This window comes from Pongo pygmaeus, chromosome 17, assembly GCF_028885625.2.
Source record: "Pongo pygmaeus isolate AG05252 chromosome 17, NHGRI_mPonPyg2-v2.0_pri, whole genome shotgun sequence".
Lineage (NCBI taxonomy): Eukaryota > Metazoa > Chordata > Mammalia > Primates > Hominidae > Pongo > Pongo pygmaeus.
In genome coordinates this window covers 52,177,500-52,205,457 of record NC_072390.2, presented here as the reverse complement: position 1 = coordinate 52,205,457, position 27,958 = coordinate 52,177,500, and the positions used below count along the sequence as shown (strand labels likewise).

General features: G+C 44.2%; 1 long non-coding RNA gene across 2 annotated transcripts; it reads right to left on the bottom strand.

Annotated features, from left to right (window-relative positions):
- Positions 1–687: 687 nt before the first annotated feature.
- Positions 688–26,936, bottom strand: LOC129018923 (uncharacterized). Of its 2 annotated transcripts, none has more exons than XR_008495456.2 (3): positions 25,683–26,936; positions 20,384–20,447; positions 688–1,115 (listed from the first exon to the last, which is right to left on the bottom strand). It is a non-coding gene; the product is annotated as an uncharacterized LOC129018923 (long non-coding RNA). The 2 variants fall into 2 exon arrangements; XR_008495457.2 differs by having other exon boundaries at positions 25,991–26,924.
- Between the last annotated feature and the right edge of the window lie 1,022 nt (positions 26,937–27,958).

Below are 27,958 nucleotides of genomic sequence, written 5' to 3'. Positions count from 1 at the left end.
TTCTGTAAACAGGAAGCCGGGGTTTAGCTCCTGAGACCCCAGTAGCTAGAAGTACATGAGTTGAGGCCCAGTCCTAGACTGGAAATAAATATAATAAGGAGGAACTAGCTTTCGTGTAAAAGAAATCTGTCTGAGAAAAGAGACTGTGGAACAATTTAGTAGTCTCACTGAGACATGAATCGTTAATGTGTCCCAAGAAGAAACTGGGATTCCATTGCTTACTGGTTCATTCATTATGCTCAGGTGGATGGACGAGGGCAGGCAGACAGTTCCCATCTGACTGCCTCAGCCACTGAGTCCAATGACCAGCTAACCAAGCCAACACTCTGGCTCAAACAGTGTTCCTGATGCCACCCTCCTTCTTTTCTCAATTGGGAACCCTTGAATTTCTAACATAGATAGGGCATAAAAGCAACAGCCTTTGCTGGAAAGTTGTGTTTCCTCTTTAGGGTCCTGTATGACTACCTGGGAAATGGCATTAAGGCTGGTGAAGATCTAAATGACATTTATGATGGGGAGAAAGACTAGTGGAGCACCTCCCCACTGCCGGAAAACTCAGAAAACACAGGATTTATTAACTGCCTACTATGTGCCCTGCCCTGCTGGCCATCATCCCCAGGGGGACACATGAATCACAGTAATGAATTAGAACCTCATTAAATTAGACAAGTAGGGGGTCTGGCCTATCTGCATTAATGAAGATCTGATTTATTAACTATCTTTAAATAAATGCAGTTTTATTACTTTCAAGTGTACGCATTGATTCATATCAAGTGCCAGCAAGCATTGCCAAGTGGAGGTCCTGATGGCCCTGCCTTAACAAAAAGATAAGATTAATTTGTAATTAACGGCATCCATTTGCATGGAAACAATTAATGGGCCAAAGCCCTCATAAAAACAGTGCAATCTATTAACTAGATTAATAACGCCCACCATACAATCTAGGATAACTTATTAGTTTTTTCTAGAAAAGGCAAAGGTCAGATCTACAGGAGCTTGGATGCCATGCCGAGCCCAAAGAAAATTATAAAGGTGTCCAGGCTTGTTTGCATTGTCCCCAGCTCCTTCATCTCTTTTTCCTTCTGTTTCTTTCAGCAGGCATTTCTTTTGGACAACTGAAATAAATTTAAAGAGAGAAGTATAGGATAATTATTGACCTCAAGGAGCTTTCAGCATGGCAGGGAAGATAACATATGTACACATTAAATACTAGGAGAAATCCAAGTGTGAGATGAAGGTAATGTGTAACTAACAAGTGCCAACTGTGGTTGAACCCTGATATGGTTTGGCTATGTTCCCACCCAAAATCTCATCTTAAATTGTAATCCAAATTGTAATCCCCACATGTTGGGAGAGGGACCTCATGTGGGGTGATTAGATCATAAGGCTGGTTCCACTATCCTGTTTTCATGGTAGTGAGTAACGTCTCACAAGAGCTGATGGTTTCATAAGGGGCTTTTCCCCCCTCCACTCTGCACTTCTCTCTCCTTCTGCCATGTGAAGAATGATGTGTTTTACTTCCCCTTCAACAATGATTGTACATTTCCTGAGGCCTCCCCAGCTACGCAGAATTGTGAGTCAATTAAACCTCTTTTCTTTATAAATTACCCAGTATTGGGTACTTCTCCATAGCAGCATGAGAATGGACTAGTACAAACCCCTAGCTGTGCTAGGCCTTGAGGGAAATCCTTGACATGTATATGTTAATAAGTAAACAACACTCAGAAACAGCCCTTGTAACTTCATTGCCCATTCTGCACACGAAAAAATGGAGGCACTGAGTGTTCTAGGCCTTGTCTACATTCACACAGCTGACACAATGTGAGGTAGCCTCACAATGAACCATACATACCTCCTAGTATTTACACCACTATGTGGACATTGCCTCTTAAATCTCCTCTTAAATCTGGGCTGATCCTATGGCTTGCTTTTAACCAATAAGAGTACTGCAGAAGGGGGCCAGGCACGGTGGCTTACACCTGTAATACCAGCACTTTGGGAGGCCGAGGCGGGTGGATCACTTGAGGTCAGGAGTTTGAGACCAGCCTGGACAACATGGTGAAACTCTGTCTCTACTAAAAATACAAAAATTGGCTGGGCATAGTGTTGCGTGCCTGTAGTCCCAGCTACTTAGGAGGCTGAGGCCAGAGAATCGCTTGAACCCAGGAAGCAGAGGTTGCAGTGAGCTGAGATTGTGCCACTGCACTCCAGCCTGCTGGGTGACAGAGTGAGACTTTGTCTCAAAAAAAAAAAAAAAGAGAGAGAGAGAGTGTACTGCAGAAGGGGTGCTGTGACTTTTGTGGCTAGATCCTAAGAAGCCTTACAGCTTTGCCTACACCTCTTAGAATACTGGTTCTGAGGGCAGGCAACCTACAGAATGGGAGAAAATTTTTGCAATCTACCCATATGACAAAGGGCTAATATCCAGAATCTACAAAGAACTTAAACAAACTTACAAGAAAAAAACAAACAACCCCATCAAAAAGTGGGCAAAGGAGATGAACAGAGACACTTCTCAAAAGAAGACATTTATGCAGCCAACAGACACATGAAAAAATGCTCATCATCACTGGTCATCAAAGAAATGCAAATCAAAACCACAATGAGATACCATCTCGCACCAGTTAGAATGGCGATCATTAAAAAATCAGGAAACAACAGATGCTGGAGAGGTTGTGGAGAAATAGGAATGCTTTTACACTGTTGGTGGGAGTGTAAACTAGTTCAACCATTGTGGAAGATGGTGTGGCAATTCCTCAAGGATCTAGAACTAGAAATACCATTTGACCCAGCCATCCCATTACTGGGTATATACCCAAAGGATTATAAATCATGCTACTATAAAGACACATGCACACGTATGTTTATTGCGGCACTATTTTTACAATAGCAAAGACTTGGAACCAAACCAAATGTCCATCAATGATACACTGGATTAAGAAAATGTGGCACATATACACCATGGAATACTATGCAGCCATAAAAAAGGATGAGTTCATGTCCTTTGCAGGGACATGGATGAAGCTGGAAACCATCATTCTGAGCAAACTATCACAAGGACAGAAAACCAACACCACATATTCTCCCTCATAGGTGGGAACTGAACAATGAGACACTTGGACACAGGATGGGGAACATCACACACCGGGGCCTGTCACGGGGTAGGGGGCAGGGGGAGGGATAGCATTAGGAGAAATACCTAATATAAATGATGAGTTAATGGGTGCAGCAAACCAACATGGCACATGTATACCTATGTAACAAACCTGCACATTGTGTACATGTACCCTAGAACTTAAAGTATAATAAAATATATATATATTTACATATAGATAGATATAGATATAGATATAGATATAGATATAGATATGTGAATACTTGTTCTGAGGGAATCCCGCTATTATGTAAGAAGCCAAGCTATGGTGAGACTGACATTCTATGAGGAAGCCCAAGCTAGCCCCATGCAGAGGCTGTGTGGGAAAAGAAAGATGCCTGAACAGTCCTAGTTATTCTAGCCATCCTCACTGAGATATCAGACATGTGAGTAAGGACTCCATACTGGACACAAGCCCAGTAGAGCTTTCAGTTGACTCCAACATCAATCAATTACAGTCACTATAACCGAAGGAAAGACCCCACTCAGGAACCACCCGGCTAAGCCTAGCTGATCTACAGAACCATCATTTCTCATGGTTCTGGGCAACAGACAACCAGAACTAACTGGTAAGATTTTAATGTGAGTGTTCTAATGACAGAATTAAAAGCTTGGTCACTGTGCCACACCAGCAGTTGGATAGTGTGGACCACTGTGTGATGTTCATGAGTTTGCCCATCTTATCCTTTCTTCTTCCCTCTTGGAGAACCCCAAACAGGTTTGCTCCTTCATTCTGATTTTCTGGCCTGTGAGAATGGGGTTCAGTTTGTGAGCATGTCTCAGAGTAGCTGTGACCCTGCCCAGCTCCTGTGTATCAGCATCCATAAGACAGGTCTAAAACGCTGGGGAGAGGGCAGGGCAGTGTAGACAGTGCCTGTCCTGAAGAGAGTTTGCCATATTGTTGTGAGACTCTGTCCTGAGTACCCTATTTAGACTTCCATCTCTCTGGTGTGAGTCCTGGACCCTGGTCTCCACTTTTAAGCTCATACTTACCTATCCCTGCTTCACCTCTGAATCCATGGAGGTTGGTGATTGAGCTCTGCTGGTGCTTGATTTTGCTTGGGACCTAGAAAGGTGTCACTCTGAGCTCAGATAAATTTGTCCAGAGTCTGACCAATCCCTGGAACTTTGATCTACACCGGCCAACCTACCAACAACAAATTCTTGCCTAAATAAAGTTTTGCCTTGTGATCTATTCTGGCTTTGGGATTTCCTGGCCTCAATGGTGCCAACCAAAGATGCTGGGACCCATGACCATTAAGGTGGACAAATGATGACAATAGCTCAAAACATTAGGCTGTTGTAGCCTGCCCCCAACAAATGCATTTTGTCAGAGTCAAAATCTGTTACTAATAAATGAAACTCCTGTTATAAAATTTCTGACATCCTTACCATGTGGGCTAAGTACTTTGATGAGCCTCTTTTCAAAATCCCTAACCTTCTACCAGGTTGGATAGTCACTTCCACCATGTATGTATATCACCAGCTTGATCTTCCCCTCGCTGTCTCCACCACCAAGATTTTACTGAAGTTTTTTTTCATGGCTTGAAACAACACTAAAATTTCAGTTGGAGGAATGAGGCTGTAACAAACGAAAAAAATATTTCTCCCTCTTCCTCTCAGCTGTTCACACCTCTTAGCCCTGAGAGCTCTGAAAGAAAATCCCAGTTGGGAAACCTCTCTCCCAGAGATAACACAGGATAAGCAAGTATGCATAACCCAGGGGAGGTGTCTTCCTGGAGACATCCTGGTTCTGACTGTGCCCCACTGAGGAAATCACATGGCCAGGGGCAAGAGCACCAATCTAGAGCCCACACCCTAAGTGTCACTTCTGGACTCTGTGAATTCCAGCAATTTCCTTAACCTTTAAGACTAATTTCTTCCTCTGTAAAAGAGGGTTATTGGTGTCTGTTGTAAAATTAAATGAGAAAACACTTTCAAAACTTTTAAACATAATACTCTGTAAATGACATCTATTAGCACTAGTAGGATACACAGTAGTGTGTCAATGACAGGAATATGTTCTTTGAAATGTCTCCTTAGATGATTTTGTCATTGTGCAAGCACCATAGGGTATATTTACACAAACCTAGATGGTACAGTCTACTACACTCCTAGGCTATATGGGGTAGCCCATTGCTCCTAAGCTACAGACCTATGCAGCATGTTACTATACTGAATACTGTAGGCAACTGTAGCACAATGTTAAGTATTTGTGCATCTAAACATGGGAACTGTGCAGTAAAAATATAGTATAAAAGATTTTTAAAAGGTACATATGTATAGGGCACTTAGCATGAATGAAGCTTGGAGGACTGGAAATTCCCCTGGGTGAGTCAGTGAGTGAGTGGTGAATTAATGTGAGGGCCTAGACCATTACTGGACTCTACTGGTAGATTTTATATATTCAGTACACTTAGGCTACACTAATTTTTTAAAATTTTCTTCAATAATATATTAACCATAGCTTTCTATGACTTTTTTCTTGAGAAACTTTTAACTTTTTACTCTTATAATAACACTTAGCTCAAAACACAAGCACATTATACACCTGTAAAAAATATTTTCTTTCTTTATATCCCTATTCCATAAGCTCTTTTCTATTATAAAATTTTTTTCTTTTACTTTTTAAACTTTTTTGTTAAAAACTAAGACACAAACACATACATTCGCCTAGGCCTACACAGGGTCAGGATCATCAATATCACTGTCTTCCCCCTCCACATCTTGTCCTACTGGGAGGTCTTCAGGGGCAGTAACACACATGGAGTTGTCATCTCCTATGACAACAATGCCTTCTTCTCAAATACCTCCTGAAGGACCTGCCTGAGACTGTTTTACAGTTAACTTTTTTTAATAAGTAGAAGGAGCACACTCTAAGAAAACAATAAAAAGCATAGTGTAGTGAATATATAAACAGGTAATATAGTCATTTATTGTTATCAAGTATTACATTCTATACAAAACTGCATGTGCTAGACTTTTATACAATTGGCAGCACAGTGGGTTTCTTTATACCAGCATCACCACAAATACATGAGTAATGCATGTCCCTGTGACAAGATAAAAAAAAAATCATCCAAACCTTTTCAAGAAGTCATGACCTAGCAGGAGAAGCAAGAGAAATATAAGTATTAAAATTATTTTTAAATGAAATTTTCAGCTCCATTATACTCTTATAGGACCACCATCACATATGCGGTCCATCATTGACTGAAACGTCTTATAAGGCACAAAACTGTACTCATTTTTAGATTTTTAATTGACTTATAAATTTTCAATATTGGACCTCAAATTCTATCTTCAGATTCAATATATATAAAATAGAGTAAGCTTTCTTAAATCAGATTTTATTAAGGCCTCACAAAGCCACTACCACAACCACACTTTTTACAAAATTAAAATGAAATATGGAGCCATGCAGTAGCTTATATTACGCCAATTTTGAGAGAAAGAATTTGAGATTTAGAAAGAGCAATGATTTTGTTAAGGTGGCACAGTCCCCTGAAAAAGAAGGCCACTTTTGAACCCTATCATTTGAACTTGAACTCTAAGCCCATGCCCCTCCGCCCTGACCTTGCTAATGTAATGGTTCATCAGTCCATAAACAGGTACTTGTTTGAGCACCTACTTTCTATCAAGTTCTAGAAGAGATACAAGATAGGAATAAAAAAATTACCCAGGCCTTCTGCTGAAGAGGTCATAATCTAGCAGGAGAGGCATGGGATATATAAGCATTAAAATTATTTTTTAAATTAATTCAGAAAACATTACCAGATTGTGTGCCAAAGTTAAGATTTACATAAGTTCCAAAACAAAATGGGGGATAGATATGGGGAGCCATATGTCAGGGACTCTCCAGGAAAGAATAAGACATTCAAATTAGGAGAGCTTCTTTACAGAGAGTTTATTACCATGGGGCAGGCAGGGTGAAGAGGAAGCAGAAGAACTAGTGCAGGAACACAGGGACAGTAGCAGTGGAGTTGTGGCCAGCCTCAGGCTGAAGGGAGAAGTAGAGGGAGAAGCTACTGACTCAGAAAGGGAGAGGGCCTCATGTAGGACAGACCACAGAGGAGGCAGGGACCTTACGGTGGCAGATGGAGGTGATCCCACAGCAGGGAATGAAGAGGGGAAATACTTTATCCCAACTGAAGTCCCTCCTTATTGGCCCAAGCAGCCAGAAGCCAAGAGGCTCACACGCCCATTGACATAATTCATACAGGACATCCTGCAGGTTAGAGGGCAGAGGGCAGGGGAGTGGATCTGGAGAGCCATGGGAGATATGAGGCATGGGGGACTCTGAATTATAGATGGGATCTGAGTAGACAGGGATGGAAAGCATCACATCAGGAGCCAGTGTTTGAAGGCAGGATAAAGGTGTGAGTGAGACCAATGGAAGATGGTGGTTGGTGAGAAACCTGGCTGAGGTAGACTGAATGGGCTTGGTAGGAGAAGAGTGGGATTTGAAGTTGGGCCAAACATTCATTTCTTGAATTACAGGTTAAATTTTCAGCACTTAGTAGAACCTCAATGAATGATTTTTAAAGAAATACATCAATCCCATCATTAAATACATGGGCATGAGAATCAGGGATGCCAAAAAGGAAAGCCTCTCCAGATCTACATGCAGAGAGGAGTGTTGTAGGTGAACTGGGAGAATATGTTTGGTGTCTTTCATACATTTTCTTCTTCCTGGCCTTCAGTTTTGAAATCTCTGTCCCATTCTTCAGTTATAGCCCAGTGAGGTCCAGGAGATACACATTTCCTTCAAAGAGAGTCTAATTCCAGGCTTTTCTCCCTGCCCTTATCTCAAGCACCAGTCCAAGACATTTCTATTAGGATTACTTAGGGGGAGGGCCTCTGGATGTGGAGAGTGCAGCAGGGCAGAAAAGAGCAAGGGAGGAGCTAAGTAAAAAAGCAAGGTCTCCAAACCCTAGCAGAGGCTGGCCAAGCTGATGGGCTGCTGCCGTATCCCAGATCCAAATGCTTCCTCTCTCCAAACCCCATATTAACCCTCAGGGCTGGTGCTCTCTAGTAGCAATGTAACAACGTGGACATGTTGGTCACCATGGGACCTTAGGCTGATACCATTAAATACTCATGGAATGAACAAAGAATGAATTGGAAAAAAAAATAGGAAAGGAGAGGTGGAAGTGGGAAAGAAAGAATTCTCAAATACCTACTCATCAGTGGGGAAGTCCTTACTGACCACCTGTGTCTCCCCAGAACAACACAGGGTACTGCTGAAAGACCCAAGAAGAGGACACACTCCAGCTGAGGGACAGGACTGTGTCAAAAGGCAATCACCAAGGAGAATCATCAAAGGGCAGGCTAAACAACACAGAACTGGTCATAAGTGGAGAATGAATGCAGAGAGAGCAGACGTCAGGGGAGTGGTGAATCTGAGGTGGCTCAAAGGGTAGGCTATGTTTCAACAGGATGAGTGGATGGAGAAAGGTTCCCAAGTGAAGGGAACAGTGTGAATGAAGACAGGACGTCAGAATAAGCAAGGCTGGTGTCCAGAACATTGAGGAGACAGCATTGCTAACTCTCCCAATTCACATCACAAATATCAACACCTCCTGCCCCAGTACTGCACAAGGCACAGGGGATCTGGAGATTAGGGAGAGTCCCTGCTCTCCAGAAGCTGTAGGGTTACTTCCAGCTCTGAAAATCTAAAAGTGATGATAAACTAGCCAGACTTCCTACCGCACACAAAGATTCCTTCCAGAGAATTCTGGAATTATGGTAGGCTGGCTTTTACTCCAACATCCCCAGATAAGGTCATCTTCATCCACTCTTGGACAATTTTAATCGATAGAATTTCTGGCCCGATGCAATGGCTCAGGCCTGTAATCCCAGCACTTTGGGAGGCCAAGGCAGGTGGATCACCTGAGGTCAGGAGTTCGAGACCAGCCTGGCCAATGGGTCAAACTCTGTCTCTACTAAAAATACAAAAATTAGCTGGGCTTGGTGGCACATGCTTGTAATCCCAGCTACTCGGGAGGCTGAGGCAGGAGAATCGCTTGAACCCAGGAGGTGGAGGTTGCAGTGAACCAAGATCATGCCATTGTATTACAGCCTAGGTGACAAGAGCGAAACTCTGTCTCAAAAAAAAAAAAAAAAAAAAAGAATTTCTATTATACAACAACTGAAATCATTCCCACACAACGTTGTTTTTGTGATGAAAACCATCATGATTATGATCATGCCTGTCAATCTCTCCACACCCATTTCTCTCTGTGGATTCTCTCCCAGGACTCCACAAGGATGCTGGGACCACTGCCCTCCTGGGAGAATCTGTGATGACAGCCTCTACTCTTTCTCAGAACAAGACCCCACGTCTGCTCCAGCCTTAGATTCTCCCAGCACTCTGGGCCTCTGTGTTTCAGTCATGGCACAAAATCCACCTAAGGGTCCAGTCTGGTGGTACAGCACACATTAAATGGCCAGAACCATCATAAGAAATGTCCAGGTGAATATCACAAGAACTCCCACCCACAAGTGCTCTCTTTCTCTCCCTATTGACACAATCCTTTGAAAGCTGTAGGGAGTAGAAAATTGCTTCCTTTCTGTTAATCAAGGGTACTCTTTAAGATGCTTAAGTACAATACTGTTTAAAAATGGGCAGTTTTATATAAAGGGAAGGAAAAAAAGTACAGCAGGAATGTACAGTATATCAGATTGAATTAGTTTTTCATGCCACAACATGTAAACAAATCTGTTTAATTAGAACACCTTGTTTTTATTGCATTCTGAGCAATTTTTCAATGATGAGAAAGCAAGACAATGGGGAAGAGATTCTAAAATTTCCCAGAGACACCCAGAGATCTTCTCTACTTCCCCTGATGAGCCCAGATCCTGGGGGGTTCCCTTGTATTCTCCAGAAGTGCCCCTGGCATCCCCTCTTCCCATTTGTCCCCACCCCCACCACCTTCAAAATAACAACCTCCAATTATAGAGATTTCAACAAATTTTATGCACAGAGGGGAGATGAGACATGGTCACTGACATGATGAAAGCGTGGAACCCTAAGAAATGAAGAGCAGGGAATCCTCAAAGCCCCCAAGGCTCCAAAAGAGAGGAGTGAGCCCTGGACTGGAGGTAGATATCTGGTTCCAAATCTGGTGCTAGGGAGGGCTCCAGGTTCACTTCCCCAGCTCAAGCCTCTGTCTCCTCAAGAGGCAAGCCCACTCTATGTAGGAGAGAGCCTGACTGAGTACCCTGGCAGCCCCCACACTAGGGATTCTGTGCTTCAGACCTACATACACACCTAATACATGGCCAGAATGTCATAAGCAACATCCAGGTGAATATCATGAGAACTCCCACCCACGGCTGCTGTGTGGGAGTTCACATGATATTCACCTGGTTGTTGCTCATGACATGGCATGTTGTGGCATGATATTCACGGGGATATTCTCCTGTGCTTCAGACCTACACACACACTTGATACATAAAGGCCTAAATCAAGGGATCTGAGAAGAATTAAGGAAGCAGCTGGTTGCCCCTCACCCCATTCAAAGCCCAGAGGATGCCCTGGCCTCTCCACATTCTCTACTGTGGTTCTCTCCTCCTCCAAGTGAACACTCTTGGGTCCTTACATACACCCACACTTCTCTCCTCACCCCCACCATTGCACTCACACCTGCAGGGGTGTATGTGTTTGTATTTTTGGTTTCTGGTTGGTTTCCTAACAAGCAGAAGATTTAAGCTTTTAATCCATCTGTTGGGTGCAAAGCATAATATATTCTGGGAGTGGATTAGGGGACTAAATTTGGGAAATGTGTTGTCAAAATGTGGATTTGCAATGCAAGCTTATTGATGAGGGTGTCATTTGGAGTCTGAAGGCCTTTTTGGAGTCTCTGTGTGACGAGGGTTGAAGAGTAGTAGAGCAACAGGTGCACAGAACTCACCCTCCACAGGACGGTAGAGATGAAAACATTTCTTTACAGGGTACCCCAATCACTACTTTCTGGCTTCTTATTTTTCTCTTGTTTCTTCTCTCATATAGTGGGACCATACACATTTCAGGATCCCTCCCCTCTATAGTACCACCCTCAGGATACTGACTTATATTTAGTCTCGCTCAGGAGGGATATCTAATAATAAAACAGAAATCTCAATTTCTTTCTTGGGTATGTACATTTTAAGGATGATCAAAGTCTTATGTTCTTATGATGGTGGGAATGTGGGCACCAATCAGCATTTAAGGATGATGCTGGGAGAGACAGGCGACTCATCTCAGGGACCCAGAAACAAGCACCCCCTGGTGGCATCTCATTCATGTGGCACCTAGGATCGTTAGAACAGATATCTTCCTCTGCACGGAAGTGGCCAAAAATAGCCTCAGTCTGTTTTGTGACTGATGCTTTTCCCTGTAACCCTCACCTGTGTCACGGGCCTGAACTGAGGCAATGGGTGAATGTAGCCTGGAATTCAGGAGTCAGCTGCAGACTCGGGATAGGTAAGCAGCAGGGTAACAGGCTAAGAGTGTAGGTGGGACTAAGGGATGAGGAGGTGGGGATGTGTAAGCGTAGGAAGTCGTCACTCTCTCATCCAGGCAGGGCTGCTGCACCACAGAAAACCAACATGGTCCTCAGAGAAAACTGACAGCAATGTAGGAGGCCCATCAGCAGCATCCCTGACTGGTAACTACCAGCCTCTAGTAGACTGTCTGCAGCAAGGGAGAGCGCAACACCTCCCGGGGCGTACAGCACCCAGCTCCAGGCATGGACTGAGTAGGTAAAGGAGAGAAGACTGGCCGAAACTCACTTTTTATAAATCTAAATGCATCAGTAGACTAGGGTGATTGGATTCCAGCCTCCATACTACACATTTGATACAGAAGGTTGGGATTAAATCTCCCCATCAGACCCACTTTGGCCTTGTTCCAGCTGACTTAAAGATGGGGCTGAAATGTCTTTCTGTTTGTAGGCTTTGCTCCTAGCTTACCCCATCATCCCCCATCTGTGTACTGCCAAGTGTTAACCCACCTGCTGCCCTGCTCTAGACAAGTGCTTAGTGCACTAAAGCATAGGAGAAGCCCAGTCCTCGGCCTCAGAAATGTCACAACACACATGGGGGAGATGCAGAAAATGCATTCAGCATTCAGAACGTAGAGAGCAGGGGAAGGCCATAGGAAGGGATTTGGATGCCAGTTCAGTAAAGATTTTTTAAAAAGATCCTTGAGTGGGAAGCCACAGACACTGGAGACCCCCACTCCTCCCTGTGCCACTGCACCTAACGTGCTTCTGAGCAGGGTATTTCTCACCTCTCAAATTCCTCTCCTCCTTTTCTCTCTTAAACCCACTCCCATCCACTTTCACCCACACCTCTCAACCAGAGCTGTTCTTACCTAATCCCTAGGGACCTCCACATTATTGTATCCACCTGCCATTTCCCAATCCTCATGGCACTCGACCTACCAGCAGCATTTGACAACACTGGCCAACACCCAGGGCTCCACACACTGTAAATGTCCAGTGCTCTGGACAGTTCCTTGGTCCTATTTTCTATCAACACTCACCTCCTTGCTGATATGACTAGTATCATACACTTTGAATGCTATTTCAGGATCATGAATGCTGAATTCATCTCTCCGGCCTGGACTTTGCCCCTGAATCAGAGATATGTATGTCCAAGTGCCTATATGATGATCTCCACTTGAGTGTCTAAGAGCCCTCTCAAACTCCACATGTCCAAAATTGAGCCCCTCATTTTTCCCCAACCCAATCCTACTCCACTCATAACCTTTCTCATCTCAGCCACTCAGCCAAAAACCTTGGAGTCATCCATGACTCCTCTTTTTCTGTCATACTCCATAGCTAATCTGCCAGTAGATTCTATTGGCTCTATCTTCAAAACATCAAAATCCGTGACACTTACCACCTTTGCTATCACCCCCGCAAGTCTAGTAAACACTTACGTCCTTCCTGGATTACTCAGTCTCCCTTCCCTCCTTGGAGTGTTCTTAATGCGGACGCCACAGGGATGTTTTGAAATGTAAGTTTCTTGTCCTTTGATTTAAGAATCATGTCATGTGTCAGTTTAAAACCTTCCAGTGGCTCCCCTTCCACCCAGAGCAAACTGAAGCCCTCACAACAGCTTATAAGACCCTCCCTCCCTGTGACCTCTTTTACCTCAACTCCTATTACTCTCCCCCTCACTCATCACCTTCAGTAACAGTATCCTCCCTTCTGTGCCTCAAACACATTCTGCACCCCTACCTTAGGGCCTTTGTTCTGGACTTCTCCTGGTTAGAATGTTCTTTCCCCCAGTGCCTTCTTGGCTCACCTCATCACCTCCTTTCATGCCTCTGCTCTCACTTTCTAAGGAGGCCCACCTGATAATTCAATGTAATCCTGCACCTGCCCCATAGCCAGTATGCCCAATCCCCTTACTTTCCTCTGCATTTCTTTCCTAGCATACATCGGCATACTCTATCACTTACTTATTTCCATGGGTTTTTTTTTGTTTTGAGACAGAGTCTTGCTCTGTCACCCAGGCTGGAGTGCAGTGGCATGATCTCGGCTCACTGTAACCTCCACCTCCCAGGTTCAAGCAATTCTCCTGCCTCAGCCTCCCAAGTAGTTGGGACTACAGGTACGTGCCACCACACTCAGCCAACTTTTTGTACTTTTAGTAGAGACGGGGTTTCACCATGTTAGCCAGAATGGTCTCAATCTCCTAACCTCGTGATTTGCCCACCTCGGCCTCCCAAAGTGCTGGCATTACAGGCGTGAGCCACCATTCCCAGCCCTATGTTTTTTCGTGTGTATCTTCCCTTGCTGAAATATAGGCTCCAAACAAACAAGAATCTTTGTTTTATTCTCAAATACATGCCAAATACCTAGGGTGGTGCTTGGCACATGAGTGCTCAGTACACACTATACCCAAACATAGCCCATTTCACCCACTCCTCCCAGCTAACAACTCTGTGAGTCCTGCTCTTTGGGATAACAAGTGTCAACATTTCTGACAATAGTGGTTATAACAACAGCTACGGTAGCTATAATTTATGGATTGCTTACAAGGTGTACAATCTACCAACCAGATGAAAGTGCTCACAATATACTAGATGCCATGCTAAACTTTCAACAAGAACTATGTCTCTTATTTTTTCTAATAGTTCAGTAAGGCAATGTGGTAAAACGCATTAATCAATCCAATATTTTACCCCTATCCCACCTGCAGCATCCATACCCTTGAAGTGTACTTATGGTGAGCAGGGTAGACTTCCTCTCCCCTTGACTTTGAGTGTGGCCATGTGACTTGTTGTGGCCAATGATAAATGAGTGGAAATGATAGCTTCCAGTTCCAAATCCAGGACTTAAGAGGCTTTGCATGTTTCCTCCTGCCTTCTTGCACTTCTGCCACTCCCTTGAGAAGAACAAACCCTAACTGGGCTGCTGCTGTTGGAGAAAGATGAACGACCCATGGAGCAAAGCCACCCCAGCAAAACCCAGCCCAGATCAGATGCCCTCACCAATCCCCAGCCACAAAAGCAGTAAAAGTAGTGGTTGTTTTAAGCCATTGAGCTTTGGTGTGGTTTGTTGCACAGCAATAGTTAAGTAATAGAGATATTCCCCTATCTCCAATTTTAAAGGAAAGGAAAATGAGGCTTCTCAAAGGGAAGTAATCTACCCAGGATATCACATCTGACAAGCAGTGAAATCAGGGTGTAGCTCGGGCCTGACCCCATAGCCTGAGCACTAACCATTAGGTAACACCACCAACCCCCTTTCTGCCTTCTTTGCTCTTCTGTAGCACACATTGCTTAGACATCTTCTGAATTCCTCTCCAGATACACTTATTTATTCATTCATACTTTCAAAAAATTAAAACTAAAAAGTTGAGTACCCCATTGTGCCTGTAACTTGATAGTTGCTGGAAATGCTGAGATAATATCTGAACTATGTAAACAGAAATGTAGCAGAAAAGGAGAAAACACGGAGTATAGCTGGAGAGACGTGCCTGAAGGAAGCTGAGAACAATCACGAAGAAAGTGCTGGTGACAACTGTCATCAAGGCTCCAAGAAAGTAGACCTTGATGTGGCTTGGGGCATCCAGCTTCGGGCAAGGTGCTTGGGATGATTGGACAATTTCTATCCTGGGTGCTGTCAGAGTGCCACCCTCCCTTTTTTCCTTACAGATACTCCTTAACCCTCATGACCTTTTACTTCTCTCTGCTCTCAGAGTAGGACAAGAGAACCTCATATTATTAGTTACTGCCACTCAACGTTAAAAATAGACAAGCCATTTTCAGGCTTCATCAAAACAGTATCATGATGAGTCACTTATTTTTCAGGATTGTGAATATCCAGAAAATATTAAAACATTCCCAAGACAGTGAGACCGTTCTCAATGTAACGTGATTCTTCATAATGCAATGCAAACGTGATTCTTCATAAGAGTTTATACCTTGTCTGGTGTCACATGGTTAAAAAGTGCCATAAACCAAATGAGAGTTGGAGTATTTAAGGATGAAAGGACACAATGAGTGGAGAAAAAGAGCAGGTAATTCATTCACCTTGGATAAGTTGGTTAAACTTTCTAAATCTCTGTTCTATATTAATAAATTGGAAATGAGAAGACCTAATTCATCAGGTTGCGGTGATGTTTAGGTATGTTAAGAAAAGAGAGAGAGAGAGAGAGCCCAAGAAGGTGTTTGGCATCAATCCATGGGCAGAGATCAATCATCATACCATCCATTCAACAAATATTCAGCCAATGTCTACCATGGCCAGGTTCTATGCTATGTCCCGGAAATGCAGTGGTACATAAAATGGACCCATTTCCTCCTCATGGAGCTCACAGTCTAGTAAGGGATACAGACAAGTAAAACTGGCAGATACAATGCAGTGAGCCATGTGCTTTATTGGTCTACATACAGGTAAAAGGGGAACATTCACCAGTCTGCACAGTTTGAGACTTACAGTTCCCAAACCTGAGGCACTTTTCAAAACCTCAAAGGAGATATCAAATGGTAATGCAAAGGACATATTAATCAGGATCTATTCATCCTGTAACAAGATAGGAAAGACCATTCCTAACATTCTGATGAAGCAACTGTGGAATGGTGACTTCTAACCCAAAGGGAAATGGTCCTGCACTGGTAAAGCTCAATGAAATTCACTGGTCGCATCCAACCAGGGCTTATGAACCTGTCTCATTATATAGGATTCTTATTCATCCCTTGTCCTCATTCTGCATTAATCCCACTTATATATTAAATGCTTGCTCCATAACCCCATGTAATCCTCATAGCATCCCTGGTAAGTGAGTGCTATTTTTTATCCCCTTTTCACAGATTAATGAACTGGCAGTTAGAAAAATTCAGTAACTTCTCCAAAGGTCACACAGCTTGGAATTGATAAGTAGGAACTCACAGGGCTGCGACTCAAACCCAGGAGCTCCTAAGCATCCAGGGCCCTGCTATCCCTCTTAACGGGCCTGTCTGGTGGGGCAAAAGGGTCTCAAAGACATTTTGTAGGGTGCTCTTGCAGACCAAAGCCTATTTATAACTGTTCAGCTACCACGAACCACAAGACCAAATTGGGGTCATAAACATGAGGGCTGTGGACGACCTGTGCAACTTGAGTTATTAGGGAAGACTGTGAAATAGAGTTAGGACTTCAGTTCGTGCCTGGGTGAAGAATAAAAGCACCATCCATTCAGTAATTCTTTTGATAAAGATGCATGTTCTGTGCACTGAGCTGCAGTTTATTTCTTTTTCGTCTGCTTTTGTCCTCTTCCTTAGAACATTTTAAATGTATAAAGAAAGAAAACAACCAAGCTTGCTCTATTGCTGTAATTACAGCAAGACACGGTTGTGATTGAAGAGAAAACCACCTCGGGCTGGGGAAAGGAGGGACAAATGCCAAGGGAGTCACCCGTGCCTGTAGGAGGGCAGGTCGCAGGGCTTGCAAACAAAGAATGAAAGTTCTCATTACACAGGATTCTTATCTGTTCCTTACAGCAAGCCCAGCACGATCCTGACTTAGAAACTAGTTATTAGTTCATGATTCCATCTGTGCCTGGCCCTCCCAACAAGAACAGTTCTCTCTTCTCTGACCTCCCCTAACCTATTAACTATGCCTCTTTGGGGGGATTTGACATTTTCCATTTTTTATAATATTTATGCATCTGCAGGTTATTTCCTTGCTCAACTTTCACCTCTGTGTGGGAAGGACTCTGTTTTGATGTGTCTTTGGGTCCTTCATAGCCCATGGTGCAATACATATGCCCACCATACACCATACAATGTTTATTGATAAATGAAGATACAGCTCCATCCCCTGACAAAAAATTGCCTTAATCACAGTGTCTTCCTTCAAGGATCTGGATAGATGAGGGGAAAACTGTATTGTTCTCAATTCACACACAAGAAGTTCTGGCTCTTGGAAAATCCTGTTTATCCAAAGATCAGCTGCTAAGATCAGCTGATGAAAACCACAGGCAAGACTTGAGAGGGACATCAAATATTTAGAACGAGAGACAATAATGAAGGAACACTGAGCCAGGTAAGCACCCCTCACCTTCCCAGCCATTGCCTGATCCTTGCCTCTCCCAGTCCTTTCTCCTCATCATTGTTCACTCCCGACCATCACCTTAGTTCAACCCTCACCAGCATTTAAGAAACTCCAGCATTTAAGAAACTCCCTGACCCCAGGCACTCCCCTCCTTCCTCTAACCTGTACAATGTTTTGGATTAACTTTCTCAAACTCTTGTTTGATCATATTGAGAAACGAATATGCATAGTGGTTGAACACAGAGCTTTGAACATGGCCAGATCTGGACTCAGTTCCAGCCATACTACGTACTAAGCCTCAATCATCTCAGCTATAAAATGAGGATAATAGCAGCTGCCTTGTAGGCACGGGTGAGAATTAAATGAAATATTATGTATATTTACAGAGTATGGCTCCTGGCAAGCCCTACAGAGATATCAAGGAGAAGGAAAAATCATTTTCCTACTCTCAGTCCTAAAATGGTCCTCAGTGCCAATGAGGCACCTTGCTCTGCCTGGCAAGCCAGGCCCTCCAGAATTCGAATGCAGTTGTCCTGCAGCCCTGACACTTCCAGCCCCAACAAGTGACCCTTTACTTCAGCCAGGTTCACCTCATGCTGAATGTGTGTGCAGGTTACAGGATGCTCACCTCTCCCCCTACCAACCTAAATCCTATCTGGGTAGATACTTGGAAAATAGCCTGTAGGAGACCCTACTCAGAACACATTTTAACATACAGTCCAGATTGATTCAAGAATTGCATGGTGTATGTGTATGTGTGTGTGTGTGTGCACTCACACATGCATGCACGTAAACACAAAGGAAAAACAAAGTAAAATTATCTTATTATTATGGCTAAGACCTTTCATGAATACAAGCAAAAGAAAAATATACAAATAAAAAGATTACTAGATTTGACCACACAAATGCTAAGAGAAGTCTCTACATTTGAAAATACACTATAAACAAAGCTGAAAAATAAAAGACCAAATCAAGGGGAAAAATATTTGAGCCATATATGCTAAATAAAAGATTAATAATTTATAAAGCATTGTTATTAATCAATAGGAGAAAAATAACCAATAGGAAAAATAAGCACTGGACTTAAACTAGCAAATCACAGAAAAAGAAGCCTAGATGATAAAGAAATATACAGGAAAATGCTACCCTTCTAATAATTAGACAAAATCACAGTAAAGACCAAAGTCTCACTTTGGTCTCTCAAATAGAAAAGCTTCTTTTGTGGCCATTAACAATTGGTATTGTCAAATCTGCAAATAAACATGGATTCACCCTGGCAGGGAGAGCAGTGAGCACAACCTGCCCCTACAAGCCACAATGACAAGATAATACAAGGTTTCTAAAATGTGTATAGCTTTTTACCCGTAATTCTAACTTTAAAAATTAATCTTAAAAGACTATTCATCAATAAGCACCAAGATTTCTGCATAAAGACTTTCATCACAGTGTTCTTTGCAATAGAATACAAAGGAACATCTTAAATTTCCAGTAGTAAGATATTGAAACGTAAATATTAATGGTATATTAGCATGATAGAATGCTGTGCAACCATTCAATATTATATTTTAGAAGAATATTTAGGAGTTAAGGGAACTATTTGCAAAATATTATAAATAAAATGTTAGGTAGTATTCAAAATTGGCAATTCTCTATATATTTCCAGAGGGGAAAAACTGGGGTAGGATATGCATGACAATGTTAAGTAGCTGTCTCAGTATGAAAGAATTACCAAAAATTATAATTTTGTTTATTATCACTTATTTTCTCAGAAGAGATGAACGTAAATTACACATAACCAAATGGACTTTACCAGGCTTCAAAATCAGACTTCCTCTGTCAAGTCTGCCCTGGCTACCACAGACCTTACTGAACTACTCATCCTTCACACTCTCTTAGCCAATATTATCCATGTTATACAATCACCCATTTGATCAGATGCCTCTTTGTACTGCTGTCTAATTATTCTGGGTTTGAAAGTATTAATTCCTCCCACTAATATCTGGATCTACCTCACCCATGGCAGGTTGTATTTTCCAAGACGGCTGCAACAAGTTCTCCCATCCCACATACTCTTCTTACTGCTGACATGGACACTCCTCCTATGAACAGGCAGGGCTTATGGTCTCTATCCTTGCATTTCAGTGGGCCAGTGCCTATGGCAAAAGTGATGCTATGTAAATTCTGAGGCCAGGATGTAAAAAAAGGATAGTGCTTCCACCCAGTTCTCTTGGAGGTGCTCTTTTTTGGAACCCAGCTGCCACATTGTGAGGAAACCCAGACCACATGGAAAGTCCACTTGTAGGTGTTCTGGCTAAGACCCCAGCTGAAGTCCCAATAAACAGCCAGCAAAAAACACCAACATGCAAGTGAGAAAGGTATTAAGCTGACTCCAAACCCACCATCTGCCTGCACACATAATAGACCCTGTTTAAGAACTGCCTAGCTGAGCTTAGTCAAGTGCCTGACCTTTGACAGATAATAACAATAAAAGAATTGCTGTATCTTAAGTCAATAAGTTTTGAGGTGATTTGTTACATGGCAATTAATAACTGGAACTTATTCACACCACCTTTTTATCTTTGCTGCCTCAAAGATCCCCCCTCTGGACCACTTTCAGTCCTCAATCCCTTAGCTTTACAAAAAATAATCCATGTATATTTATTATACAAATGAATGAATGAATGAGAGTTCTAACCTTCACTTTATTCCTTAGATCCAGACTTGTACATGTCAAAAAGTCTTCTTAGTAACTTCCTCACCTAAGAGAACCAGAAAAAAAATTTTTATACATCTATGAACTTTATATTTCCTTCTGTGTAATTCCTTTCAATTTTACCCCTAACTACTCAGCATGCAGAAAAATTTTACTTACTAAAAAAAGAAGACTGCATACAACAAAAGGACAAGTGAAGAAACTGACTTCTCTGGTTTGTCCTCTTCTCAGGAAGAAGCCACTCCCTAGGAAAAGGTGGGCCTGCTTTGGTAACCAATATGGTAATAGGATACTGATATCTTCCTACCCTTGGTAAATAGGGATGCCCACTACAGAACTGCAGCCCCAAAGAGCAAATAGGCCTCTCAGTAAGCCATTATTACTATAGCCCTAATGCATGGCGCCAACTATGTGGTGTGGTTTGAAGAGCAAAGGGTCTTTTCTATACTAACCCACCATGCCAGATCCAGTCATGGGTTAAGCATTTTCCTCTGCAGGCTTTTTGTTAAGAAAATCCCCTGGGGAGGGAGCACACAGTAACAGTGCAACAGAATCAGCAGCAGCACTCTTTGTTATTTTGCCTGATGTCAACGTTGCTTGAATGTGTTCATGGGAGTTTGTCCCTGGACTGGAGGCAGTAATTGGGCACAACTGAGGCAGGGGCTCATGGGTGAGGATACCCACAGAAAAGAGAAAATTAAAAGAAGGGAAATCTAGAAATTCCAAAATCAAGTTTCTTATGTCTTACAAGCTTCCATGTTTTACAATTGCACCAAAATTTTACTTGATGGGAACTGATTAAATTTGGTTCATCTTTTATTTTATTTTTTATTTCTTACTGACTTTGGTAATTAGCAAAATTGGGATTACCAGGAACTAGTGTTGCTCCCCTCATTTATGAGGCCTCAGAGACCCTCAACTTATCCTGGGCCGTTGGGGTGCCATTAATGTCATGCACAAGAGTCATCTAGACATCAAATTTCCTTTGCCTTAATGCTGTCATCTCACCAGTTGGACCCAGTGACTCAGAAAGGCAAGAATGTCATGACTCACGGGAGGAAATAGGGAAGTAGAAGGACCTATTCCAAGCACAGCCTTACATGAACGCTCTTCAAAGACAGCGGGATTGTGTCAGATCCTGAAAAAGAGTTTGATGATTGACTTTCTCATTCCTCCTCTCTAGACACTGTTCAAAGCATGGAAATGAGGAACATTGGCACCTTTTTGTATTAATCTGACATTTTAGAGGTTGCTAATTTGTTTTGTGGCCACTCATATCAGCTTGAGTTTGTATCTCCATGTAACTTCTCTAGGATCACTAGATGTCCCCCTAGAAAGCCAATGATAGGGTGCTTGATATACTTTATTTGCTTTGACAGGACTGACCACAAGCAAAAGGTATTTTTGCTTTCCCCCTTCCCAGAGGTAGATTATTTTTTCTGCCAAGAATTTATTTTGCCAGACAAAAAAGTGAAGTTTATGTTAAGATTAGTTCCCTGGGTTTCTCAACAAATTTCTAAGATTGAGCTACCTGCTACTGCCATCACCATCACTATCCCCACCCTGACCATGTGCCCACCTACCTCATCTTTCCCAACACCTAAACAGGTGGGCCTCATTACTTTCACTATCTCCGTGATTACTGCCAATTAATCATCACCACGAACATCATCAGAATGGCCTTCACAAACCCCAACTGGGAAAGGCCTGTTCCCACAGCTACAGAAATCTACATATTAAGACTTTCAAGCTCTTCAAGCTCGAGAGCTCTGGAATATACTAATGGAGAGAAACTGTGTTGGAAAAGACCCCTGGGAGAGGTAGGGAGGTAAAGTGTGCCCAAGTCGCCTCTCAAAATATCCAGCAAGCAGCCATCGGGGAGCATGTGCCCGTTCTTTGAACTCCCTCAAAGTACCTTTCATCTATTCTAAATCCAGGATCATCTTTTGTACAAGGCTTGCTGTTTCTGGATAAATCCTTGGCCCTTGTTCAAGCCCTGGACTGTGTCAGGATGTTCCACAGACCCCAGCAGGAAAGCATTGCTAAACAAGCATTTCCAGCGGGACCCCTTTCTCGTGACAGGGATTCCAAATCCCAGCCCAGAGCATCTGCATTCAGAGTATCAACGACAAGGTAATACTGTTGCGTTCTCATTTCAACCCCAATTTTCCTGGAGGAGGCCCCCACACCTCCACCAGGAGATAGTCATCGGTTGGTAGTTTCTTTCCTGAGGCACTCTATTTTCAGCTTCATATCATATCACGGACTCTTTCCCTGCGGAGCAAGCTGGTAAAACATTTTTCCTTGCCTAAGCATTTGCCTCATCTCTAACTCAAATCTCCAACCTGGAAATGAGGGGGAGGGCAAGCCAACATGGCTCCAAGGGGAAGGCCTCCTGCTCTGCCAGCAGACGGCACCTCAGTCCTGAGAATTACTGTGTAAGGCTAAGCTGATATCCTCTCCTCTCTGAGTCCCCATCTCACCTCCCATTGTCAGAGAAAGAGTTTGGCACCATCTGCTTCCTTGGGTATGGCAGAAGACTAATACTATTTTCCCAAGTGCATTTCCAAAATTAGACACTTTCTCCTGGTATTTTTCTTTCCTGGTTGTCAAATGATCCTACGGAAATATTTTCCTTTATAGGTCTAAACTAGCTGGGCATTCCACTGCATCACTGTTGATGTCATCTATGATATCATGAAGGTGGTGGCCATCAACATTACAGCCCACAAACTGTGCAGTACTCCAAAGCTACATTATGGTTCCAGAGTTCTCTAATTAAAGACTGGTGCTGCATCTGTTGGGCAATCTTGACAATGTCATCAAAAGTGATACTGTCACTGTGCTTAATGTTTTTCTGCTTCTTTCTGTCTCTGACTGGTTCCTTGGGGACTTTGATGATCAGGACAGAGGCAAAAAGTACCACCTCAATTTGGCCTGTCTGTTCTGAATGGTCAGTTCCTCTGTAATAGTAAGACCATTCTATTCACTGGTTGCTTTGGGTGATATTATCACCAACTGTTTTTGAAAACAGATAGATCCAGGAGGTCAAGGTCAGACGTGGCACCAACTTCCCCACTGGTGCACCTCAGGTACAGGCCTATAATCTTGTCGGGGTCAAACATGGGCAGAATGGTGGATGTGGCCAGCATCACATGAACCTGGATACGGGATGACTGAAAAAAGTTACACCTTGGCATCCTCCAAGCCAAAAGCAGAAAGCTCCCCTCACATTTTTAAACAGTCTACCTCTTCATTGCATTTTCATTTAGTGTGTTTTCTAAGTCACAACCAAATTTGTGAGCAAAGAAAAGTGATTTCATTCCCATTTTACAGGTGAGAAAACAGATCCAGAGTAGTATATAGCATCTCTTTCAAGGTCTTAGCTATCTGCAAAATGGCCACTTTGGGGCTGGAAACCAGATGTTCTAACTGTCGGAGCTCAGCTCCTCACACTTCCCACCCACTGGCCTGTGTATAATAAATGTAAGTCACTAAACAAGCCTGAAACTAGTCAAAGGGAGCATGAACATTATGAATGGATTGTGAAATGTGAGTGGACTATAAAAAGTAGCCATTCAAATGTGCCTCACACTCTCCCATGAGGACACTTTCACCCTAAAACACACAAGGCCCACAGGTTACTCAGAGACACAGATATCCCACCCAGGACATCTGTGCTGGAAGAGGACAGAGGAGTCAGCTCATCAAACACCTCCATTTTATAAATGAGAAGAGTGAGGCCCTGCAAGATCACTGACTAGTCAAGGCCACTCCAGGACTCAGACTTATTGGATGCCCGTTTCCAAAAGCTCTCCTTTCAGATACTTCGTCTGCCTTCTATGAGAAGGACACGACCTCTGGTAGAGGCCCAGGCATTCCACTGTGAGCCAGGAGAGTTGGCCCACAGCCATGGACACAGGCAGAGTAACTGAACACCCAGCCAACAAACTTCAGAGGGACTAGGAGGAGGAGCATCTATAAAACCATCCCTTCAGCAGCCTGCCTCAGTGCATGAACTTCTGAAACAGGAGTTCCCTTATCCCCCTCACAGGACATGAGAGAGGGGTGTGGCTCACTTCTTCAGTGCCCTATTGCTCAAACCCCTAGGGGGAGCAGGCAGAGGGCAGGTCGTGGGGAGCGTTTTTGGGCTCTGACCCCATGGCAGCATCTAGGGTTGAGGGTTTACACCCAGTGGGTGTGTTACAGTGCGCTTTTTCAGTTTTGCCATCTGCAGGCTATTTGTGTTAATCAGCTCAATTAGACCCTCTGCCTTATCGTGAGGATAGAGGGCTTTCTGTATCCCAGGTTCTTTCCTTAGTGTACTGGAAAAATCAGATCACACATGGGCTTGGAAGATGGATGCAAGGTTTTATAGAGTGGAGGTAGCTCTCAGAGAGGTGGATGGGGAGGCCAGAAGGGGAATGGAGTGGGAAGGTGGTCTTCCCTGCGAGTCGGGACGCCCAGCGGCCGGTCTCTCCTCCCACCGAGTTCCCCTTGGCATCCGCATCGTTCCACAGTCCATGGCCTGCCAATGTCTCCTGGTGTGTTCTTTTGCTGGTGTGTTCCTCTCGACGTTCAGCTACTTGTGTGCGTGCCCGCTAGGGTCTCGGGGTTTTTCCAGCCACAGGATGGGGGCCATGGCGGGCCAGAGTGGTCTTGGAAAATGCAACATTTGGCCGAAAAAAACTCAGGAGTTCCTATCCTCACTTAGGTCCATGGGCAGGAGCTCGAGGGTGGCACCCTCTCCAGGGACCCCGCCCATCTACCCAGCACTTCCCTGCCCCCCACCTGCATCACTTCCACTATTAGGTATCCAGTTCCATGGATTATGGCATGAAAGACTATGGTCCAAATGTAAAAAGACCACACAGGATCACTGATATCGGGAGCAATTCGTAGCCATCAATACCCTGATGTAACTTAATCAAATGATCACTGGCAGAGGGGAGGGCGCTAAAGAGACGGAACACAGAACAGGTGTGTTTTAACAAAAAGAAAAGGGAAGAAGGTGGTCCCTGGCCTGAAACAGGGCTCTGACTAAGGAATGCTTAGTCTAAGCTCTGACTCCTCACTCTGGAGGCTAGCCTTGGAAACCTGGGATCCAGAGGAAGGGAAAAGTGATTAAGATATATGGATAGAGAAACATACTGCACCAAGTAGTGAAAACCCATGCAAGCTAGCTTAGTATTACATTTTTTAAATTTTTAAAGAATGTATTGGCTTGTGAAACCCAAAGGTCGGAAGGCGCTCTGGCCTCAGGCCCAGCCGTCTCTCTTACCTGCCTGGCTCTGATTTGCCGTGGGCTGGCTGTATTCTCCTCAAGGACAGCAAGCACAGTCCAGAGCTGTCCCAGGCTCACGGGCCAGCGGCTTGGCCCCTCCCAGCCTAAGGAGAGCTCCTTCTTTCCAAAGTGCAAGGCTGGCCTCTGATTGGCCATCCTAAGATCATGTGCCCTGCTTTAACTAATCCTTGTGCTCTGATTGGCCAGGTCTAGATCACAAGCTTTCTAGGGCGCCATTAGACTGACAACCACAACTTTCAATAAGGAGGCTGGTTTCGTCAGATCAGAGCCAATCACACTCCTACCTCCGAAGCTGCCGCACAGTGGGGGTCCCGGGAGGCCAGCCACTTTTTCAGGTGCTCCAGGGCCTTGGCTCTCATGGAAGGGTGGGGACTGCTGGAGGGAACCCAGGCCCTCCAACGCTGAACAATACAGTTTCCTCTGGAAGGGAGCTGTCAAAAACGCCATCTCAACTCGCGTCATTCTCTAGTTGTCTGTTACGTGCCGACCGCCTCCTCCCGTGTGAATTTTAGCTCTGTGAAGTCAGAGACTCCGAATGTTTTCTTGCTTGCGGAATCCCCAGCACTTGGCACACGGTACAGGCTCAGTAAATGTGTACGTGTGCACAACTGAAGCCTAGAGTGCGCTTGGGGATGCCCTGTGAGTCTCACCTCTGCTCAGGGTGGCATTCCCACTGCCCTTCCGGGGCCCAGAGACAAGCTCGGGGCAACGGCGAGCAGTCACCCCTTCCCTGGGCCACCTGCGCACACGGGAAACGTGCCAGGGATAGCGCATGCCTCTCCGGCTGTAGGTACTGCGGGGTCCTGCATTCCCTACCCCTGCAAAGGCCTGCTGACACTTTGCTGAGGTTAAGCCATGGAGGTGTGATGCCCCTAAACTGGAGAGCAGCGGAGAGCAGCTGAGGGCAGCTGCACGTGAGGGGTTAAGGGCCTGTGTGGGTGTGCGTGGGGGCAGTAGAAGGCCAGAGCAAGGATTCTGGGAGCTTCATGGAAGGAGGTTCTGCTGGTGCGAAGAGAGAGCAGAACAGGAAGGGGAAATGGCAAATGGCCTAAGCAACGCTCTGCTCCCAGATCGTTCACTCCCTCTGTCTCTGGGAGGCAACAAGGGGATGAGGAAAGGTTGCTGCCGTTGTCTTCTTTTCTGCACAGACACCTGTAATCAAGGGCTCCATCAGACTTCCTGTCCCTGCGTGGTAGCTGCTTGCCACAGTGAGAACCTCAGCTCCAGACTGGAGTTGCCTAGCAACTCGGAATCCTGAAAAGAAAGCAAGAAAATAGAGGAGCCAGACAGAAAGGGCAGAGGGAAGTGGGCCTGGCAGAGGAAGGAATTAATCAGGAACAAACAGCCTTATGCACAGGCTCAAAGCACAGGGCAGCTTCACAAGTCCTTAGGACCTCTCCACCCCAGCCTCTTGCTGGCTTCTCACCCTCTATTAGGTGCCTGCCAGTCTCCACTGGGGATACTTCCTTTCAAACTGCTTACCTCCCTTTAAAATGCAAATCCTCTGGAGAGGGTTGTCCCATTTCGGTGTGGGAAGAGCTTGTCAGACCCTTTGGGGAGGAGAGAAGAGGAAATGGGAAATGCTTCTAATCCCATTCTAATCCATCCTGTGTGTTTTACTCTATTCTATAGCAATTTGGTCCATTTCATTCTTCTCCATTCTAAGTCTGTCCACTGGTGCAGGGCAAAGGTGTCAGACTTGGGTGTTTGGCAGCCACCTGTGTGGCACTCAGTGAGCTGCTTTCTTTAGGGAGCCTCTCAGTTCTGTCCAAAATAATCCCAAGTCATGGATTGTTGTGAAACCCATTAAGCAAAATCCTGCAATTGAGAATATCTGGCACAGTATTTGACAGGTAGACAGCATACAGTACATGCTAGTTTCCCCTACTGAAGAGTGGAGTCATAATGTCATAGTCATTGGGACCCCTGGGGTCTGTGTAGCCCTCTCATTTTGGTGCAAATTAACCAGAATCTAAATTTTGGAGGTGAAATTTAGTCTTGGAACCCAAAAGTGACTTCAGTCCTTGCTCTTAAGGAACACTCTGTGGGCAAGGCGGAACCCCAGCTGCCAGGAGAGTCAGAGAATAGGCAATGGCACAATGTTCTCTCCTGAATTAATCAGTTTTTCCGTTGTCTTTATTTTTCCAGCACCACTGGGACTATTCTTGCATCGGTTGCCTTTGATGGGTCCTTTCGGTGAACCTATGTGGTGCTTCTGGTGCATCTCCCTGTCATCATGGCTGCAGGAGTCA